Source organism: Abrus precatorius, unplaced genomic scaffold (assembly GCF_003935025.1).
Source record: "Abrus precatorius isolate BTA unplaced genomic scaffold, Abrus_2018 Scaffold9, whole genome shotgun sequence".
NCBI classification, from domain to species: Eukaryota; Viridiplantae; Streptophyta; class Magnoliopsida; order Fabales; family Fabaceae; genus Abrus; species Abrus precatorius.
The window spans coordinates 5,207,337-5,231,444 of record NW_020874439.1 but is presented as its reverse complement, the minus strand read 5'-3'; the positions used below and the strand labels follow the sequence as shown (position 1 = coordinate 5,231,444).

Here is a 24,108-nt window from a genome sequence, read left to right as displayed (position 1 = left end):
AAGTGATCACTCTAAGCACAAAAAGTGACAACTCCAAAAGTATGAAGCATCAAGGTATGCTAGGCGCGTGGCAACTCTGGGCATCAAAATTGGCTACTTGAAGGTTGTTTGATGAGAAACATGATGAACATGATCACTTTTAGCACCAAAAGTGATAACTACAAAGTCTTATTAGAAGAACCCATGTTCGTGTTACTGCATACCTTGATTAACAAGTGAAATCGATTATCAATTAATCAAAATACTTAGGATTTCAAAACAAATTCAAGGGTATAATTGATAATTTGGTGAAGTAATCCCTAACTTCATTAGCATGTCATTTCATTACTAAAATTTGTAGCTCTATTTTGCTGAACTTTTGTATTTTATTACACTTTCTACTTTTGTTCTTTATTGATTTAAAATTTCTCCAAATTTCATTTGGCACAAATAGTTATTAATCTTGTGAAGTGGTAATTGAATGACCAATTCCTGAGAACAATACGCAAAACTCAAAGAATTTTGAATTTTATAACTCGCTATAATTACCTAGTATACTTGCTAGTAGTACTCTAAGAGTGTGGTAAGTTTTTGTTGTCGTTGTTGGGGATTGTTTACTTTCAATATCATTAGTAGTAGAGAGTTGAGCTCTTATTTTATGTTTTCTGTATTATAATTTGTCTGTACAATTTTTCGCATTTTTCTGCCTGTTCTATTTTGTATTTTTCTGCATCATTTCAATTTATTTTTTTTTTTTGCTTGATTACTGATTTGCTTTCAACTTTGTTTACTTTTATTTTTGTACGTAAGGAAAAAAACAAAAACAAAGTTGCTCTATTGTTTGATCCTGACACAGACAAAACTCTAAAGAAATTAAGAAGTGAAGCTAAAGCAGAAATTTCTCAAAGAAGAGATCAAGAAATGGAATTAACACCTTCTCCAGAAAAGTTTACTGAATATCAAACTACACCTCCACCACAACAAACATCATATGATAATTTGATGCCTGAGCATAATAGAAGGAGAACTCTAGGAGACTATGTTGTTCCAAACATGCAAGGCCACAACTCATGTATTGTTAGACCAACAATGCAAGCTAACGACTTTGAGGTCAAACCTACCTTGTTGTATTTGGTACATCAAGATCAATTTTTAGGAAGCATCTCTGATGATCCCAATGTGCACATCTCTAATTTTCTACAGCTGTATGACACTATCAAAATTAATGGAGTAAGTGAAGACACTATCCATTTGAGACTATTTCCTTTCTCTCTAAGGGACAAGGCAAAATGGTGGCTTCAAGCTCAACCACAAGGAAGTATAACAACATGGACAGATCTGGTTAACAATTTTTTGATCAAGTACTTTCCTTCCACAAAGGTTGCCAAGTTGAGAGGAGAAATCACTTCCTTTGTGCAACAAGATGGTGAGTCTTTATATGAAGCTTGAGCAAGATACAAGGAGCTGTTGCAAAGGTGTCCTCACCATTGTATTTCAGAATGGATACAACTTGAAACCTTCACAATGGAATGGATGTTACCACTAGAACAATGATGGATGCAACAGTTGGAGGATCATTAAACACTAAATCATTGGAGGAGGCTAAACAAATAATAGAGATGATGGCAACCAACATGTATCAAAATTTCAATGAAAGACATGTTGCAAGTAAGGGACCATTTGAAGCAAAGACACTTGAAACTTTAATTACTCAAAACCATATGCAAAATAAATTTCTCTCTGAACAACTTGTAGCCTTACCTCAACGAGTTAGTAGTTTTCAAGCTGGAGTTGCACAAATAAACTCTTTGGTATGTGATTTTTGTGGTGGAAATCATATGCATGGAGCATGTGATGTATTTATATTAGAACCTCAAGAGCAGATTAATTACATGGAGAATTTTCAAAGATCTCAACCTCTATTTCATTTTGATTTTCAATATCAAGTCAATAGGACTCAACCAAATCACCAGTGGAATCAATAAAGTCCTACATCAAAGAGTAATATTGCATCAACACCATTGTCCAATGGCCATTTTTAGCCTCCATAATTATACTTTCAAGGAACATCTTCTTCTGAACCTCTAAGAAGACAAAATTTTTCACAACCTTTGTCTGAGAGGATGAATAATGTAACACCTTAATTTTAATTTCAATTAAATAATAATTTCGCAAATCGAATAGCCAAATCTTCATAAAAGATTTTGAAATAAGTGAAGGATTACAAATTAATATCAAATAACTGCTACAGGACTAATTCAATTACAACATTTTCAAAATAAAATCTGAGTCCAATAGCAGTTCATCCGTCCCTTCACTAAGTTTGATGCTTATCGTTTTGATTACCTGAAAAATGAATGTAAGGGTAAGTACTCTACACTACCCAAAGACACACAATCAACATAGAGTCTCACCTATAGTACTTTTCTAATACATTAAACAATTACATTCACAAGTAGCATTTCACATCCATAAGTACAATTCATAAACACATGCATATGTACGCCAGCCACATTCACTACAACACTGTGATCACAGATTTACACCATGTATGGTCGCTGGTTACCCCCACCTCACGGATACTACGTGGGCAGTCACAGGTCACTCAGCAAAGGTAGTGGTCAGAAGTCTAGTTAGGAAGAGAGTGTATGGCCCGTGGTGCACCCGTTCCACAAGGTATTTCTACCGTCCTCATCTTGCACACCTCAGTGTATCGCTGAACCATTCACAGTACATTACAACGGCACCACACGCCCCATTCACATACATTTCATTTACACACGCAATATTCATACTTACACACGACACACAGCCCACATCGCATTCAAATACACGGCACTAAGGCCACAGTCATTTCACATCACACGGCACATGGCCAATATTCATCTATATTACACGACCCTCGGGCCCACATTTATTCACCATATCATTTATTCACTAATCAATGACATTCCATCACACACACTCATCCCACGGGGTCTAATTATTCCAACACACATCACATTGCACATCAATTTCATGCAACACACAATCTCTACTTCCTATCTTAGCCACATTGCATAAATCAACAAAACACACAAGAATTATAACACATTAAGATAGGGTAGAGTCCTCCCTTACCTTGGATTGAAGACCCACACACAGATTTAATCACAGACGTGCTCTCTACACATATTGCAGCCTAAAACACATGGAAGAACTCCATGAGAACCCAAGGAAACCCAGAAACAGAGAAAAGGGGATGAGAACCGAAACCCTAACCATTAAAACTCACCTCCAAGCGTTCCCCACACATATTTAACCTTTAATTAAGCTCCTGAACAGCTTTGGAGGCAATTAATCGGTGGAATAGGGCTTTAGGCATGAGAGGATCGAAGGGAGAGGGAGAAATAACTCTCCCCGAACCCTAACCCGCTTTAAATCCTTTTCCGATCATGACACTCTCGCTACAGCGAGATATTCTCGCTACAACGAGGTCCCCTCGCTGCAGCGACATTCTCTCTCGCTACAGCAAAAAAACCAGAGAAAGCTGCAATCTGATTTCTGTAGAATCTCGCTACAGTGAGACTGCACCCAGAAATGCACTCCAGACTGTCGCTCCCTCGCTACAGCGAGACGTCTCTCGCTGCAGCGAGAAGGCGACAATTTTGGTCCTTCCTCCCAAGGCCCTCTCGCTACAGCGAGAACATCCTAGTACCACGCTTGCACTTAGGCACTTAGCCCATTTCAGCCCTATCCAGTCATGCATACAAACATATATATATACACACATCCACAACATACATATATTTATACTCATTACACACAAAACACCATCATTACGCATCCAATGCAATTTTTGACATCCATTTATGCTTATACACACATATATATCTCCCCTCCTTGAATGAATTTCGTTTCTAAAATTCAACCAAACCCCGCACATAAATTACCCAAACAGCTCCGGGTATAACTTTCTCATTCTACTCTCCGTTTCCCATGTGGCATCTCCCTCATCACTCGAGCTCCATATTACCTTCACCAGTGATATCTCTTTACCCCTCAGCTATTTAACACGATGATCCACAATCCTCACCGGGCACACATCATACGACAAGTCTTCTCTTACTTGAACCGGGTCAAGATCAATCACATGGGAAGGATCTAGCACATATTGCCTAAGCTGTGACACATGGAACACCGGATGTAGATTCGAGAAGTTCAGAGGCAACGCAATCTAGCATGCAGCAGGACCAATTCTACTCAGCACTTTGAACGGCCCAATAAACTTAGGAGATAGTTTCTGAGACTTCAGAGCTCTCCCCACTCCAGTTACAGGTGAGACCTTCAGAAACACATGGTCCCCCACTTGGAACTCCAACAGTTTTCACCTTCTATCATAGTAGCTCTTTTGCTTGTCTTGTGCAGCCTTCATTTTATCTCTGATCATTTTGATTTGCTCATTCTGTCTTTGGATCATATTCGGCGCACACAGAGTCGCCTCTCCGGTTTCATACCAACATAACAGAGTTCTGCACCTCCGCCCATACAAGGCCTCAAACAGTGCCATTCCAATACTAGCATGGTAACTATTGTTGTACGTGAATTCCACTAGCGGCAAGCACTCTTCCCAAGTTCCCTGCTACTCAAGCACACAAGCCCTCAGTAAGTCCTCCAGGGACTGGATGGTCCGTTCAGTCTGATCGTCAGTTTATGGGTGATAAGCTGAGCTCAGTCTCAACTTAGTCCCCAACGCCCGTTGCAGGCTCTCCCAAAACCTCAAGGTAAACCTTGGATCTCTATCTGACACCACACTAGTCGGCACTCCATGCAGCCTAACTATCTCCCTACATATAACTCTGCAAGTCTTTCCAACTTATACTTCATGTTCATTGGGAGAAAGTGTGCAGCCTTGGTGAATCGATTCACTATCACCCAGATGGTATCATCGTTGTTTCTGGTCTTAGGCAACCCGAAAACAAAATCCATGGAGATATTATCCCATTTCCACTCAGGGATCTCCAACGGCTGTAACAACCCACGTGGACGCTGGTGTTCTACCTTCGCCTTCTAGCAAGATAGGCATCTAGCCACATATTCAGCCACATCCCTCTTCATTTCATTCCACCAAAAACTCTTCCAGAGGTTTTGATACATTTTAGTTGCACCGGGGTGAAAACTCATCCAACTCTTATGCGCTTCCTTTAGCACCATCTACCTCAGCTCATCCACTTGAGGAATGCACACTCGATCCTGGAACTTAATCACCCTGTTTTTATCACGGTGGAACTCCAAGTCCTTCCCCTCACCTTTCTGTCTCATCATGTCTTGCAGGAAGGCATCTCCTTGCTGTGCACCTCAGACGTACACCAGGAAGTTGTTGTGAATCATCGTTGTTCCAAGATATAAACTCCCAGGCCTCACCTCCATGGCCAAATTCATGTCCCAAAATTCCTCAATTAACTCCATTTCTTTCACTATCATTGCTGCCACGTGCAATGATTTTTGGCTCAACACATCGGCTACCACATTTGCCTTACCAGGGTGGTAAGACAATGTGAAGTCATAGTCCTTGAGGAATTCCATCCACCTTCTCTGTCGCATATTCAGCTCCTTTTGATCAAATAGATACTTCAAGCTCTTATGATCACTAAACACCTCAAACCTCGCCCCATACAGGTAGTGCCTCCATACCTTAAGAGCAAAACCACCGCAGCTAACTCCAGATCGTGAGTTGGATAGTTGACTTCATGCGGACATAACTGTCTTGAGACATAAGCAACTACTCGCCCATCTTGCATCATGACACAGCCAAGTCCTTGCCCGGATGCATCACAATACACATCAAATTTTTGCTCTAGGTCGGGTAGAGCTAACACTGGCACCGAAGTCAGCTTTATCTTCAGGTCCAAGAAACTAGCTTCACACCTGTGGTCCACTTGAACTCCTTTCCCTTGCAGGTCAGCTTCGTTAAGGGCAACGCTATCTTAGAAAATCCTTCAATGAATTTCCTATAATAGCCCGCCAATCCAAGGAAACTGCGCACCTCTATCACATTCGTCGGCCTCGGCCACTCAGTCACTGCTTCCACCTTTGCAGGGTCTACCATGATTCCTTCCTTCAACACCACATGCCCCAAAAATTGGATCTTTGTTAGCCAGAATTTACACTTAGAAAAATTTTCATAAAGTTATCTCTCTCTCAGAATTTGTAGAACAATCCTCAAGTGCTCGGCGTGTTCTTCTTGAGTCTTTGAATAAACTAGGATGTCGTCGATGAACACCACCACAAACTTATCCAAAAACTCGTGAAAGATCCTGTTCATGTAGTCCATGAACACCGCAGGCGCATTAGTCACCCCAAACGGCATCACCAAATACTCATAGTGACCATACCGCGTCCTGAACGCCATCTTAGGTACATCTGCATCCTTCACTTAGATTTGATGGTACCCCGACCTCAAGTCAATCTTTGAGAACACTACTGCTCCTCTTAGTTGGTCCATCAAATCATCGATCCTTGAAAGTGGGTACTTGTTCTTGACTGTTACCTTATTCAACTGCCGGTAATCCACACACATCCTCAAGCTTCCATCCTTCTTCTTCACCAAGAGCACTGGTGTTCCCCACAGTGACACACTCGGTCTCACAAACTGTTTCTACAACAAGTCTTCCACTTGCTTCTTGACCTCTGTCAACTCCACTGGTGACATCTTGTAAGGTGCCACAGAAATTGGACTTGCTCTCGGAATGAGGTTAATAGCAAACTCTATTTCCATCTCAGGCGGTAGTTCAGAAATATCTTCGAGAAATACCTCCAAGAAATCCTTTACCACTTGAATATACTCCGGCTCCACCACGCTTTCGGCTTCCATTGAGAACATAACCATGAAAGCCTTGGCATTTACCGTGTTCTCCCACTATGGCTCATAAGCCTTGGAACCTCTGCCATTGTTGCGCCGAAGATCAAAGTCTTCTCCCTATAGTCCAGCAGCACATGGTTGGCAGTAAGTCAATCCATTCCCAGAATTACATCCAATTGTGAAAGAGATAAACAAATCAAGTCCACCTCAAACTCCCTACCATGTACCATTATTGCGCACCCTAAACACACCCATGACGTCACAACCGGCTTACCCCGTAGGGGTAGTCACCACAACATTACAAGGCAGTTTAGTCACATACAAATTTAGGCTCTTCATATAGTCTACAAATACAAAAGAGTGCGTAGTACCCGAGTCAAATAACACACCATGTAATCTGCCTTTAATTATACATTTACCTCGGATCAGCTCCTCAGATTGTGAAGCCTCTGCCCCACTCATAACAAAGACTCTACCAGGAATGCTCGGCTTCTACCCCGTACTCGGCCCCGTACTTTCTCTTGATTCTGACCTCTAAGCTGTACTTGTACTGCCTCTCCTCTTGGCGGCCCAGCACTCATTGGCAACGTGCGCAGACTCCCCACAGTTGCTACAAGTTATCCTCGGCTGTGGGCAGTCCTTCACCATGTGTGGCCCTCCACACCTAAAGCACTTAAGCGGTCCTCTGAAAGAACTTGTTCCCGAGCCACTCTCACTACTCCTCTCTTGAGAAGAACTCCCTCGGGATTGAGAACTATTTGAGCTCGAGTACGGTCCTCTTGAAAACATAGGGGGTCTTCTATCTTGCCTCACTGGGCTGGCTCCCCTAGTGTCCACCGTCTTCCCCCTTGAGTTGGCTTCAAAGATTATGCTCTTGCTCACCAGAGTAGACAAGTCCGTTAGTTGAAACACACTGACCGCAGCGCGAATGTATGGCCTCAATCCATGCTCAAACTGAGCACACAGATCCTCCTCTCCATCACCATGCTGATAGTGAGGCCAGTACTTCATCAACTTCTGGAACTTAGCTGCATATTCCCCCTTAGTCATACTTCCTTGCTTCAGTTCAAGGAACTCCCTAGCTTCTGCTTCCTCAAGTCCAGGGGAAAGTAGTTCCCTAGGAAGATGGTCTTGAATGCTTCCCATTGAACATAGTCATCTTCTTGTGGCAGAGTCTGACCGGCAAACCTCCACCAGTTCTCAGCCTCCCAACACAGCAAGTAGGTGGCATAGGCAAACCTTGTTCTCCTCTCGGCACCCCATTGCATTGAAGATCTTCTCCACATCAGCCACCCACTATTGAGCTCCTTCGGGTTGAATCCACCCTCAAACTTTGGAGGATTATGCCTAGTGAAGGCAGATAACCCTCTATACTCAGCTGGCTCTCTGCCTTGATTGTGCATCATGGCTTCCAAAATCTGAGCCACGCATTCCATGAGGTCATTGGTGCCTCTAGCTCCTCTACCTCTACCTCTACCTCTACCAGATATATTCAATCTAGCTACATCATGTCAGTAATCACATTCCAACACATTAGTTCAATTTATACATTATAATTCAGGCAAACAAAACAATCAACACTTATCTTGGACGTTTCAGCCTGATACCCCAGTCCGGTTTGTATGAACTGCTCTGATTCCAAAATTGTAACACCTTAGTTTTAATTTCAATTAAATAATAATTTTGCAAATCGCATAGCCAATTTTTCAAAAAAGATTTTGAAATAAGTGAAGGATTACAAATTAATATCAAATAACTGCTACAGGACTAATTCAATTACAACATTTTCAAAATAAAATCTGAGTCCAATAGCAGTTCATCCGTCCCTTCACTGAGTCCGGTGCTTATCGTTTTGATTACCTGAAAAATAAATGTAAGGGTAAGTACTCTACACTATCCAAAGACGCACAATCAACATAGAGTCTCACCTTTAGTACTTTTCCAATACATTAAACAATTACATTCACAAGTAGCATTTCACATCCATAAGTACAATTCATAAACCCATGCATATGTACGCCAACCACATTCACTGCAACACTGTGATCACAGATTTACATCATGTATGGTCGCCGGTTACCCCTACCTCACGGATACTACGTGGGTAGTCATGAGTCACTCAGCAAAGGTAGTGGTCAGAAGTCTAGTCAGGAAGAGAGTGTATGGCCTGTGGTGCACTCGTTCCACAAGGTATTTCTACTGTCCTCATCTTCCACACCCCAGTGTATCGCTGAACCATTCACAGTACATTACAACAGCGCTACACGCCCCATTCACATACATTTCATTTACACACGCAATATTCATACTCACACACGAGACACAGCCCACATCGCATTCAAATACACGGCACTAAGGCCACAGTCATTTCACATCACACGGCACATGGCCAATATTCATCTATATTACACGACCCTCGAGCCCACATTTATTCATCATATCATTTATTCACCAATCAATGGCATTCCATCACACACACTCATCCCACGGGGTCTAATTATTCCAACACACATTACATTGCACATCAATTTCATGCAACACACAATCTCTACTTCCTATCTCAGCTACATTGCATAAATCAACAAAACACACAAGAATAATAACACATTGAGATAGGGTAGAGTCACCCCTTACCTTGGATTGAAGACCCACACTCGGATTTAACCACGGACGTGCTCCTTACACATATTGCGGCCTAAAACACATGAAAGAACTCCATGAGAACCCAAGGAAACCCAGAAATAGAGAAAAGGGGATAAGAATCGAAACCCTAACTGTAACACCTTAATTTTTAAATTTCTGAATAAATATGTTTTTGCAAAGTTTAGAGTAGTGAAAATTTTCCATTTAGATAATTGTTCAAACATAATTTCGTAAAATGTCCCAAAATAAGAGGTTATAGTACAATTTGCGTCGTTACTTGCTACAAGACTTAAACATACATCAAATTTTCAAAATAAATTTCTAAGTCCTATAGCAGTTTCATCCTCCTTCCTTCAAGGGCTCCGGTGCTGATCATCTTGGTACCTAAAAAAAATAAATGTAAGGGTGAGTCCTTTACGCTAGTAGAAACATACAGACAAGCATTAGACTCACCTGACCCATTATACGTAAATTCTAAACATATTAGGAGCATACATCAATGATCATCATGCATCCAGTTTCTCAATTACAATAGGTGCATTCACTGTACCAATTACAAATCCATGCATTTACACAAACACACGTAGCCACGCTCACTGTGGCACTGTGATCACAGATTCCTGATGCCCTCAACCTCAGGGACTTACTCAGTTATACTATGGATGGTCGCCCGAATATCTCTCGCTCCACAGATACAACATGTGCAGTATTGAGCCCCTAGGCAGAGGTGTTAGTCAGAGGCCGAGTCAGGAGGAGAGTGTGTGGCCTGTGGTGCACCCACACTCACTGTGGGTGTCACCACCGCCCTCTCTTCCCCATGGTATTACTACTGCCCCCATCTTTTGCACCTCGAGTGTATCTCTGAATCATTCATAGTTCCAACACCCAAACACATCATCCTTCATTCAACATGCCATCCACACTCATTTCCAACCATTCATATTATTCAAATTGCAATCAAGGGCATGTCAACACAATTTCATTCATATTGCAACCAACCATTTCATCACAATCGTCACACATCATGCTCACATATTCACAATCACATCTCTATCATACACACATCATTTCCTTACATCCAATGGCAACCAACACAATGACATCACTTAATTTCACATAATATGCCGGAGGTCGAACACCTCCGGACTCAACCCAATTCGTACAATTCATCAATACACATAACCTCGTCTCCTATTTTTATCACATTACTATATTCATTCAAATAAACTCATTCCTAACAAAGATAACTAGAGTAAAGTACTCCCCTTACCTCAAAAATGAAGACTCGACACGAAACGTTGATGGAATCGCCTCCCCACACAGATTTTGTCCCTAAAGCACCAAGAAATCCCAAGGAAAATTAGGGGAAACCTCAGAAAATAAAAGAGAGGGATAAAAATTGAAACCCTAACCATAGAACTTACCCTCAAAGACTCCAAACGTATTTTCAACCTTCAATCAAGCTTCCAAACGTCTTTGGAGGGCTTTTAATCAGTAGGAATGGGTTTGGGTAGAGAGAATCATGAAGAAAAGAGAGGGAAATTATGAAAAATAACCCTCTCCTCGAACCCTAACCCTTCAAATACCCCTCTGGTCATGACACTCTCACTACAGCGACACACCCTCTCGCTACAGCAAAAAAACCAGAGAAAACTGCACTCTGGTTTCTGCAGAATCTCGCTACAGTGAGACCCTCTAGCTACAGCGAGACTGCACACAGAAATGCACCCCAAACTATAGCTTTGTCACTACAGCGAGACGTCTCTCACTACAGCGAGAAGGCGACAGTCGTATGCCTTTCTCCCAGGGACCTCTCGCTACAGCGAGAATTGTCTCGCTACAGCGAGAATGCTCTGCATCATAACTTAACCTATTTCTTTCAATCCAATTTCCAATCACTCACACATTCCCATCAAATTAAGGCACATCCATACATCCCTATCACCACCAAGTCAATCATCATACTACAAATAGTAAATATATATATATATATATATGCTCAAACAATATTACATTTTTGGGGCGTTACAACTCTCCCCTCCTTTAAGGAATTTCGTCCCTGAAATTCAACCAAACTACATAAACAAGTGTGGATATAACTCTCTCATTCAGCTCTCTGTCTCCCATGTGGCATCTCCTTCGTCACTTGAGTTCCATATCACCTTTACCAATGAGATCTCCTTGCCCCTCAGTTACTTAATACGATGATCTGCAATCCTCACCGAGTATAACTCATATGACAAATCCTCCCTCACTTGAATTGGGTCGATTTTAATCACGTGGGAAGGATCTGGCACATACTGCCTGAGTTGTGACACGTGGAATACCGGATGCAGATTTGAGAGATTCGGAGGCAATGCTATCTGGTACGCCGCACGACCAATCCTACTCAGCACTCCGAATGACCTAATGAATTTAGGAGATAGCTTCCGAGATCTCAGAGCTCTCCCAACTCCCGTAACAGGTGAGACCTTCAAAAAATACGTGGTCACCCACCTGAAACTCGAAGGGTTTCCTCCTCTTATCATAGTAGCTCTTTTGCCTATCATGTGCAGCCTTCATTTTCTCTTTGATCCTTTGATCTATTCAGTCTGTTTCTGGATCATATCAGGTACACATAGAGTAGCCTCTCCGTCCTCATACCAACATAATGGAGTTCTGCACCTTTGCCCATACAAAGCCTCAAATGCTGTCATCCCAATACTGGCGTGATAACTGTTATTATATGTGAACTTTACTAATGGTAAACATTCCTCCCAAGTCCCTTGTTGTTCGAGCACACAAGCTCTCAACAAATCTTCTAGAGACTTGATAGTCTACTAGGTTTGGCCATCAGTTTGCGGATGATACGCCGAACTGAATTTCAACTTAGTGCCCACGCCCTCTGTAGGCTCTCCCAAAATCTCGAGGTAAACCTTGGGTCTCTATCCGAAACTACACTAGTAGGTACTCTGTGCAGCCTGACTATCTCCCTCACGTATAGTTGTGCAAGTCATTCCAATTTGTACTTCATATTGATTGGGAGAAAGTGTGCGGCCTTAGTCAACCGGTCCACTACCACCCAAATGGCATCATGGTTGTTTCCGGTCCTCGGCAACCCAAAAACAAAATCCATAAAAATGCTATCCCATTTTCACTCAGGGATCTCCAATGGTTGCATCAATCCAGGTGGTCGCTGGTGTTCTACCTTCACTTTCTGCCAAGTTAAACATCTAGCTACATATTCAGCCACGTCTCTCTTCATTCCATTCTACCAAAAACTCTTCTGGAGGTTTTGATACATTTTTGTCGCACCAGGGTGAAAGCTCATCCTGCTCTTATGCACCTCCTCAAGTATCATTTGCTTTAGTTCGTCCACTTGGGGAATGCACACTCTGTTTTGGAACTTAATTACTCCATTCTCATCGTAGTGGAACTCCAAGTTTTTACCTTCACCCTTTTGCCTCATCACATTTTGCAGGAAAGCATCTCTCTGCTGAGCTTCCCGGACGTACACTAGAAGATCATTATGAATTGTCGTCATTCCGAGATACAAACTCTTTGGTCTCACCTCAATAGCCAAATTCATATTCCAAAATTTCTCAATCAACTCTATCTCCTTCACCATCATTGCTGCCACATGCAGTGATTTTCTGCTCAAAGCATCGGCCACCACATTTGCCTTACCGGGATGGTAAGACAACGTGAAGTCGTAGTCCTTGAGAAATTCCATCCACCTCCTCTGCCTCATGTTCAATTCCCTCTGATCAAATAGATACTTTAGACTCTTGTGGTCACTGAACACCTCGAACCTCGCTCCATAAAGCTAGTGTCTCCACACCTTGAGGGCAAACACCACCGCAGCTAACTCCAAGTCATGAGTCAAATAGTTGACTTCATGCGGGCATAACTGTCTTGAGACATAGACAACCACTCACCCGTCTTGCATCAAAACACACCCAAGTCTGTGCCTGGATGTGTCACAGTACACATTAAACTTCCGTTTCTGGTTGGGTAGAGCTAACACCAGTGCTGAAGTCAAGCTTATTTTTAACTCCAAGAAGCTAGCCTCACACCCCTTGGTCTACTTAAACTCCTTCCCTTTACGGGTCAGCTTCGTTAGGGGTAGAGCTATCTTAGAAAACCCTTCAATGAATTTCCTGTAATAGCCTGCCAAGCCTAGAAAACTACGGACCTCAGTTACATTCGTCAGTCTCGGCCAATCGACTACTGCTTCCACCTTTGCAGGGTCCACTCTTATTCCTTCCTTTGACACTATGTGTCCTAGAAACTGAATCTCTGTCAACCAGAATTCACACTTGGAATTTCGCGTAAAACTATCTCTCATTCAGAATTTGTAAAACAATCCTTAGATGTTCAGCATGCTCTTCCTGAGTCTTCGAATAAATTAGGATATCATCGATGAACACCACCACAAATTTATCCAAAAACTCATGGAAGATTCTAGTCATGTAGTCCATGAATACCGTAGGTGCATTGGTCACTCCAAACGGCATCACCAAGTACTCATAGTGACCATACCGCGTCCTGAACGCCGTCTTAGGAACATCCTCATCCTTCACTCTGATCTGATGGTATCCTAATCTCAAGTCAATCTTTGAGAACACTGCAGCTCCCCTCAACTGGTCCATCAAATCATCAATCCTCAGCAGTGGGTACTTGTTCTTAATTGTGACCTTGTTTAACTGTCGGTAGTCTACACACATCCTCGTACTTCTATCTTTCTTCTTCACCAATAGTACTGGCGCTCTCCATGGTGATACGCTTGGTCGCACAAACCGCTTCTGCAATAAATCCTCCACTTGCTTCTTGACCTCTGCTAACTCCACCGGCGACATCCTATAAGGTTCCACAGAAATCGGAATTGCTCCCGGAATGAGATCAATAGTAAACTCTATCTCTCTTTCTGGTGGTAACTCAAAAACATCTTCTGGAAACACTTCCAAGAACTCTCTCACGACCAGTATACACTCCGGTTCCATTGCACTCTCGGCCTCCATTGAGAACATAACCATGAAGCCCTTGGCCTCCACCGTATTTTCCCATGCTCAACAGCTCAAAAGTCTCGGAACTTCTAACATTGATGCACCAAAGATCAACGTCTTTTCTCTACAGTTTAACAGCACATGGTGGCGGCTAGCCAATCCATCCCCAAAATTACATCCAACTGAGAAAGAGGCAAACAAATCAAGTTTACCTTAAACTCCCTACCGTGCACCATGATTACACACCCCAAGCACACCCACGATGCATAACCAGTTTACCAGTAGGGGTAGTTACCACAACGTTACATGGCAATTCAGTCACATACAAATCTAGACCCTTCACACAATCCATAGAAATAAAGGAGTGCGTAGCACCGGAGTCAAATAACACATCCAACAACCGACCCCTAATGGTGCATTTACCTCAGATCAGCTCTTCTGATTATGATGCCTCCGCTCCACTCAGAGCGAAGACTCTTCCAGGTATGCTCGGTTTCGGCCCAGTACTCCCTCTGGATTTAGGTCTCTGGGCTGAGCTTGTACCACTGCTCCTCTTTGGGGACCAGCACACATTGGCAGTGTGCCCCAACTTCCCACAATTTCCGCAGTTCGTTCTTGGATGTGGACAATCCCTCAGCATATGTGGCTTTCCACACCGGAAACATTTAATCAGCCCTTTGAAAGAGCTAGTACCAGAGCCGCTCCCACTGCTACTCTTCTCTTGGGATGAACTCCCTCTGGAGTGAGATTTGCTTAAGCCTGAATACGGTCCCTTCGAAAATCTAAGGGGTCTTCTATCATGCCTCATTGGACCACTCCCCCTAGTGTCCATAGTCTTGTCCTCTGAGTTGGCCTAAAAAATTCTCTGAGTTGGCCTCGAAAATTCTACTCTTACTCACTAAGGTAGGTAAGTCCGTCAGCTGAAATACATTGACTGCAGCTCTGATGTCAGGTTTTAGCCTGTGCTCAAATAGAGAACACAGTTCTTCTTCTCTATCCCCGTGCTAGTAGTGGGGCCAATACTTCATTAACTCTTGAAACTTTGCCGCATACTCTCCCACGGTCATACTTCCCTGTCTCAGCTCAAGGAACTCCCTGGCTTTCTGCTTCTTTAGGTCTTGGGGAAAGTAGTTTCCCAAGAAGATGGTCTTGAAGGCCTCCTACTGTATGTAGCCATCTTCTTGTGGCAAGCTCTGGCTACCAAACCTCCACCAATCTTCAGTCTCTCCACACAACAAGTAGGTGGCATAAGGAACCTTGTGCTCCTCACGGCATCCCATGGCGTTAAAAACTTTCTCCACATCTGTCACCCACCTCTGGGCTCCTTCAGGGTTAAACCCTCCTTCAAACTTTGGAGGGTCATGCCTAGTGAAAGCAGACAACCCTCTGTACTTCACTGGTTCTCCACCTTGGTTGTGTACCAAGGCCTCCAGTATCTGGGCTATGCGTTCCATAGAATCCTCGATGTTTCTAGCTCCTCTACCTCTACTAGCCATGCTTTATCTAAGCTAATCATAATCAACAAACAATATTCCATTACATCATATTAATTATAACATTTATAATTCAGGTAAACAAAACAATCAACACTTATCTTGGACGCTTCAGCCTGATACCCCAGTCCGGTTGGATGAACTGCTCTGATACCAAATTGTAACACCTTAATTTTTAAATTTCTGAATAAATATGTTTTTGCAAAGTTTAGAGTAGTGAAAATTTTCCATTTAGATAATTGTTCAAGCACAATTTCGTAAAATGTCCCAAAATAAGAAGTTAGAGTACAATTTGCATCGTTACTTGCTACAGGACTTAAACATAGGACTTTGGAGGCAATTAATCGGTGGATTAGGGCTTTGGATATGAGAGGATCGAAAGGAGAGGGAGAAATAACTCTTCCCGAATCCTAACCCCCTTTAAATCCTTTTCTTGTCACGACAGTCTCGCTATAGCGAGACCTCGCTGCAGCGACACACCCTCTCGCTACAGCAAAGAAACCAGAGAAAACTGCACTCTGATTTCTGCATAATCTCGATACAGCGAGACGCCTCTTGCTACAGCAAGAAGGCAACAGTTTTAGTCCTTCCTCCCAGGGCCCTCTCGTTGCAGCGAGAACAGCCCAGTACCACGCCTGCACTTAGGCGCTTAGCCCATTTTAGCCTTATCCAGTCATGCATACACACATATATATATATATATACACACATCCACTACATACATATATTCATACTCATTACACACAAAACACTATCATCACGCATCCAATGCAATTTTTGACATCTATTTATGCTTATACACACACACATATATATATATATACCTTTAGATTTTATATAATTATCAATAGTTAATATTACAAAAATTTGGGGCGTTACAAATAAAACGGAGGAAACATTGCTACAGTTTACGGAATTTACACAGACCAGCTTTAAAAATCAAGAGGCATTCATGAAAAAGCTGGAAACTCAGATTGGATAACTTGCTGAACAATTGGCTTACAGAGATGAGGGTCGATTTCCTAGCAGTACCATCATCTCTCCAAGGGAGCAATGTCATGCTATCATCATAAGAAGTGGAACAATGGCATCTAACCCCCAAGCTAAGGAGAAAAATTCAGGTTTTAAGAAATTGGAGGAAAAGCAATAAGATGATTTCAAAGAAGAACATATTACTCTTTTAAGAAGAGAACAACAAGACATAACCTGAAAGAAGAACCAAAAAGCAATTGCTTGAATGTGCATTGGGATATCAAGACAATGAAGAGTAGGAAAAGAAACTTATTGATTATATCAAATAGCTAGAAGTCCGTCCGCATTTATTTCTTTCAGGTTCTCAATTAAATGAAAAGTTGTAAGTTGGTGACAAAAAAAGGAAATGTCTAAAGATAGAGCAAGAGCAGTTACCATCAAAGTTATCCTTAGAGTTAAAGATCATTAGGCGTCAAGCTTTTGATGTTAAAGAAGCACTATGTGAGAGGCAGCTCACACTTCTTTCCCTTTAATTTCTGCTAATTTCTAGTTTTTGATTGTATTTTTCTACATATTTTGAGTTTTGAGCTGTAAGTGAACACTTTTGAGAACAAAAACATCAACTATTTGAGGAGAATTTTGATTCAGTTTACTAGGGTAGACACTTTTGACATATAAAGTAAACACTATGAAGCATATCGCAACTTTTTGGATGGAAAGTTACAACTTGCAAGGATTGGGTGTCACTGGACTAGCCACTCTCTGAGCAAAAAGTAGCTATGCGCAAACTATTCTGGACACTTTTGAAGTTTTGATTCTTTGGAGCATCAACTTTTGGGGCAGAGAGTAGTCACACGAAAGTCATTTTGGACAATTGAAGGTTACACGTAATCATTTTTTTGCACAAAAAGTGATTACGCGCATACAAATAGAGGAGACAGGAAAATTGAGCTTGCTGGAATAGCCACTCTCTGCATAAAAAGTAGCTATGCACAAGTGCTTCCTGGCTGAAAAAACTATGCATAACCACTTTTTGCCCCAACAGGATCTATGTGCAATCAAGTTGAAGGATTGGGGGTTTAACTCGCTGGAATGTCCTTTTTTGCCCCCAAAGTAGCTACACGCACCAAAAGCTTACCTTAGCACCTGCTGGAACAAACACTTTTGGTGCCAAAAGTAGCTACACACCTTAGTGTAGGCATATATACATAGGTTATGCATGGTTGCAAACTTACTTCCCCCCTTTCACGTTCAAATTTCTCTCATTTCTCTCTCTCCCAAAAATTTATTTTCCCTCAAATTTTGCTTCCTAAATTAATTTTGTGTGGCCGTCCATTTAGTAGGAACTAAAATTAAACTACAACTACACTTTGATTCCAAATCCAAGTACTGCAACAAAGGAAACAAAAGAGGATGAAGAAGAAAGCTTTGTAGAGGAGGCTGATGATTAGCTTTAGATTAGAATTTTATTTTTCTGTTATTTCCCTTTCCTTTTAATTTATAGGGCTTTATTTCTATTTTACAAAAGCTATAACTTGTTTACTTTCAGTTTTAGTATTTCATGAGTTGTAAGCATTTTGCAGTATAGTTGTAACACCTTAATTTAAATTTTCTAAATAAATAAATTTTTGCAACAAATGGAAGTAAATAAAATTACATTTAATTAGTTCCCAATACGTAGTTCAATAAGGTATTTCAAAAACAAGAGAGAGTTACAAGTTTGTATCAATTAAGTACTATAGAACCAAATTAAATACATCAAATTTTGAAATTTAATTTCCTAAGTCCTATAGCAGTTTCATCCCTCCCGTTCATTGAGTTCGGTACTAATTATCTTGGTCACCTGAAAAATAAATGTAAGAGTGAGTATTCTACACTATCACACACAAGCACAGAGACTCACCTTGTACATTTCATACATTTACTAACATAACTCAATCGTGCATCAAACAGGCATCAAGCAATAATTTCAACATTTCATTCTCATTCATACATAGGTGCGTTCACTGCACCATCAAATAATCCACACACACATGCGCTCATTGCATGTTAGCCACGCTCACTGTTGCACTGTGTTCACAGATTCCTGATGCCCTCAACCTTAGGGACTTACTTAGTTCACACTATGAATGGTCGCCGGATAGCTCCCTTTCCACGGATACAGCATGTGCGGTACTGAGCCCCCAAGCAAAGGTATTAGTAAGAGGCCGAGTCAGGAGGAGAGTGCATAACCTGTGGTGCACCCACGCTCACTGTTGCTGTCACCACCACCCTCTCTTTTCCAAGGTATTTCTACTGCCCTCACCTTCCACACTCCTAATGTATCACTAAACCATTCATAGTTTTTACAACATATTCAAACATAACCAATATGTTATTCACACATATTCACCCATTCTTATTGTCCATCATCCATCAATGGCATGCAACCATGTAAAATCACTCATATTTTCAATCACATCATAGTTTCATCTTCACACATCACATGTACACACATAATCGGTCACATTACACTTAAACACACCATAATTTCATTAGAATCCTATGTCAATCAAATTCATTTCATCACACACATCACTCAATAACTACCCTATCATATTTCACATGAAATTTTCATTAAGGTACACATTTTCCTAGATTTTATCTCAACCACATTTCATTATATAGCTCTAACAACGAATTTCAAACCAAAAGAGATAGGGTAGAGTCCCCTTTACCTCAAAATGAAGACCCAATATGAAATAATAGCAGAAAACGTTCCCCACACAGTGCTTCATCCCTAAAACATAGGAAATCTCCATGAGAATTTGAGAAAATGAAGAAAGGGACAAAGGAATGAAACCCTAGCCCCATAAAACTTACCTCCAAGCATCTCAAACATAATTTCAACCTTCAACCTTACTCACAAACGGCTTTGGAGGCAATCTAACCAGTGGAAAAGGGTTTGAGATCGAGAGAATCATGGGAGAAGGAAAGGGAAATGTGAAAAATACATTTCCTTGAACCTTAACCCCTCAAATACCCTTTTGTTTGCGATATTCTCGCTATAGCGAGACATCTTTACCTCACTGCAGTGACACCCCTTCTCGCTATAGCAAAAGTATTAGAGGAAATTACACTCTAATTTCTGCAGAATCTCACTACAGCGAGGCTACAATCCAAAAATGTACCTTCTTCTATCGCCTTCTTGCTACAGCGAGGAGCCTCTCGCTGTAGCGAGAGTGCAACAGAATCACCTAACTCGCCTAGGGCCTTCTCGCTATTGTGAGAATCCTCTTGCTATAGCGAGAATGTCCCTGCAGCGCACACTTAACCTATTCTCTCAATCACTCCCACTCAACTACCAGTCAAACATTCTCAATCAATTCACATATATTCATGCACACGTATTCGCATCATAACACAGTCAAATATATATATCCATATCATAATATATCTCAAACACACAAACATATAACGATCCACATATACTTACATTAATAAATTAAAATATTATTGTTATAAAATCTAGGGCATTACAATTGTTGTTTGGTAATTTTAGTTTATGCCTTATCTGCTATATTGAGCTTATTTCTTTGTTTGTTTGTGTAGACCATGCTATTAATCTCACGAGGTGGAGCACATGGATTCTTATTTATGAATAGATCTCATGGAAAGGGAGTTTCTTTCCTTGCCTCTAAATTCATATGATGAATTATATCATAATTTCCTGCTTAACTACATAAAGAAAAAGAAAAACAGAAAAACATATTGGTTTATCCTTGTTTGTGTCTTAGGTTTTTTTTTTATGCATAAATATAGTTTCTTCTTTTTCCACTTCAACATTTCTTATTTCTGAATACATGCATAAATTGTTTGTAAATATTCTTCATATGATGATCACGCTTTGTTTTAAAAAATAAAAGGGTTAATACCATTTTGAGTATATGAATCTAAAAGGTGAATTGTAAACATATTTTGACAAGATATTATAACCTAATTCCAATGGTAAGATTTGAGCCTTCTAAATGATTTCTTTCTGGTCTGTTCATTTTAATCATAATTTTCATTCACTCTCTAGAACCTGCCTTGTTTCTTGGTTAAATATGCCATTTGCAGTGGTCACATACATGATGGAGGCCTTGTATGTTTGTAACTAGTGAGCCTAAATAGCCTCCTAGTGCACTTGATTATCCTAGTTCACTCCATTTGAGCTGAATAGCCTTTTTCTTGACTTACCTCATCACAAGCCTTAATGAAAAAACCATTATACCTATTCAAAGGAAAAGAGACCAATTTGTGTTTTCTCAAGAATGAGTTTAAAACTAAGTTTAGGATGACATCCACATTTTAAATTGCTTAAGGACAAGCAATGTTCTAAATTTAAGGTGAAGAAGAGGAGAATAGCAGAATCACTTGACCTATGTTCAAAAAGAAATAAAAAGCAAAGTTGTGTTTGAATACAAAAATATTCATAAAAGTGTTGTTATAGAAAACAAATTAATAAAAGAAATGAAAAGAAAATAGTGAATGAAGGCAAAAGAAAAGAATAATTGAAATTGTTTGACAAAATGAAACATGGTTTTTGATCAGAAATAGTTCTATTTGTTGCATAATTGAAAGGATGATTGAAACAAATAATGCAGTTCATGTTAGTTTTAAGCTCATTCACTCAAAATATCTCTTTTCTCTTTAGAATTACCTAAATTGTTTTCCCATTTGTATAACACTTACCTTAACCTTAGCCTCATTTTTAACCAACAAAAGCTCTCTTGATATGTGATTAACTCTATATAAGTAAAGGAGATTGATAATTTTGGCAAACATATGGTAGGGTGAAGAAAAATTTGATGATTTTGAGGGAAAACACTTACCTTAAACACTAATGAGTGAAGAGAGAATGTGATGATTTCTATCATTAATATGTTGCATGAAGCTTTTCTGATTTATTAGCTCAAAGTAGTAAGATGCTACAAAAAAGAATGTGTTTAATTGTGATTGATTGTGAAAATGAAACTATGGAAGGATAGTTAGAAAGCATGAAGTGGAATGAAAGAACTCTGAAAAATTTGAAAATACTTGTGTAAAAAGATTTCTCATTTTTTGCTTTAATAAATGGATAGATTAGATCTCTTTGTGTGTTCTAATTTGCTTAAGGACAATAAAAAATTCAAGTTTGAGATGGTGATAAATCCATATTTTACTGAAATTTTAGTTAGTTTTCTAGTAGCTTTTAATAAAAAAATATAGTTAGGAAGGTTAAAATCCCATAAAAATGTAATTGATCAAATAATTCAATTTTGTTAAAATAGTTATAATTGTTTAGATTTAATAGATTTCTTATGTAATTTTGTTGATCAAAATACATCTGTAGGAAATTTTAAGCCAAGATTCATGAGTTAAAGACATTCAGAGGGCAATTTGGATGAAAGTGATCACTCTAAGCACAAAAAGTGACAACTCCAAAAGCATGAAGCATCGAGGTATGCTTAGCGTGGCAACTCTAGGCATCAAAAGTGGTTACTTGAAGGCAAGTTGATGAGAAACATGATGGGCGTGATCACTTTTGGCACTAAAGTGACAACTACAGATCCTGATTAGAAGAACCCATGTGCGCATTATCATTTTATAGGCAAAAAGTAACAATGCTAAAGAGTATAGGAAGAAAAGCTCTGCGCATGGCTACTTTCCTTACTAAGAGTGACAAGTCTAGAGACCTTGTGAAGAAATGCAAGTGCAAATGGCTACTTTCAACACAAAGAGTAACAACGTGTAAGCCTGTTATGAAGAAACCAAGGTGTGTGTGGTTACTTTCAATGCAAAGAGTGACAACGCGCAAGCCTTGTGGAGAAATGCAGCTGTGCGTGGTTACTTTCCTCATAAAAAGTGATTGTTCTAGACTCTTGTCTTTCAGAAAGCCTTGTACATGATCACTTTTCTCACCAAAAGTGATTATACTAGAAAAGCCGAAAAAATTATAAATAGCTCAAAAGCTCATAATTTCAGGATCTCATTTTTTTTGTTTTACACTTTAGAAGAGTTAAAGGGAGAGATTGAGGGTTCAAGCTCTAGATCTTGATAAATCATACTAGGTTTTGGAATCATGAAGGTCTTATTTAGCTTATCTCCTTCTTTTCTTTCTTTCTCTCTCTCATCTATGATGTTGTTCTAATTCTCTTTAGTTAGCAATTTATGGATCCAAATTTGAAATTGTAACTTGATTATGTATCTGGACCTTAAGGTTTTGAATGAACTATTAATTCTGTTCTTAATACAATTATTGGATGAACTATTCAATTGAATTGAGCTTAGAGGAATTTTTATCAATGGATTTTGAACTAATTTTTCAAATCTGAATTGTATGCCAATGTTACTAATAACTTAAGGATAAGCATTCATAACCTTGTAATCTTGTGATTTCTGACACCTAATGCAATGTTTAATTGAATTATACCTAAGGAATTAGGGTAGTTAAATTGAATATTAGGATCATTAAGTCAATAATTGATCATTGATTAAATAAGTGAAATTGATTATCAATCAATCAAAATACTTAAGAGTTCAAAAAATATTCAAATGTGCAATTAATAATTTAGTGAAGTAGTCCCTAGCTTCATTAGCATATCATTTCATTACAAATATTCGTTGCTATGTTTTACTAAACTTTTGCATTTTACTCCACTTTGTTCTTTTGTTCTTAATTGATTCAAAACTTTTCCAAATTTTGTTTGGCTGAAATAGTTATTAATCTTGTGAAGTAGTAATTGAATGATCTAATCCCCAAGAACAAACGATATACAAAACTCAAAAAATTCTAAATTTTATAACTTAATACAATTATCTAATACACTTGTTTTTTCTATTTTTATAATTTTTTCCTATTTTAAATATTGGTTCAAAAAATAGTTGATATAGAAAATATATTTTATATCGATTATTTTGACAACTAATGTTAGAAAATTTTTATTATTTTCAAAAATATTACTGTATTTTTTATTAAATTGATTAATTATTAACTGATGTAAAAGTTTATTATAATTTTTTTTTTTTTGTATTAATGATCACAAAATTCTTTCATTGTGCCTTGACGTCTCCGGTTAGAGATTGCTGGTACATTCCATTATAGTTAAAAACAACACTAATATTAAATTTCCTATTTTTTAGCTTTTTTTCCTTTTACCAATATCTACATTTTAAAACATTAATTACCGGTGTA

General features: G+C 39.6%; 1 non-coding gene across 1 annotated transcript; it reads right to left on the bottom strand.

Annotated features, from left to right (window-relative positions):
- Positions 1–1,365: 1,365 nt before the first annotated feature.
- On the bottom strand, positions 1,366–1,472 carry LOC113851688. Its single transcript, XR_003502259.1, has one exon. It is a non-coding gene; the product is annotated as a small nucleolar RNA R71 (small nucleolar RNA).
- Positions 1,473–24,108: the final 22,636 nt, after the last annotated feature.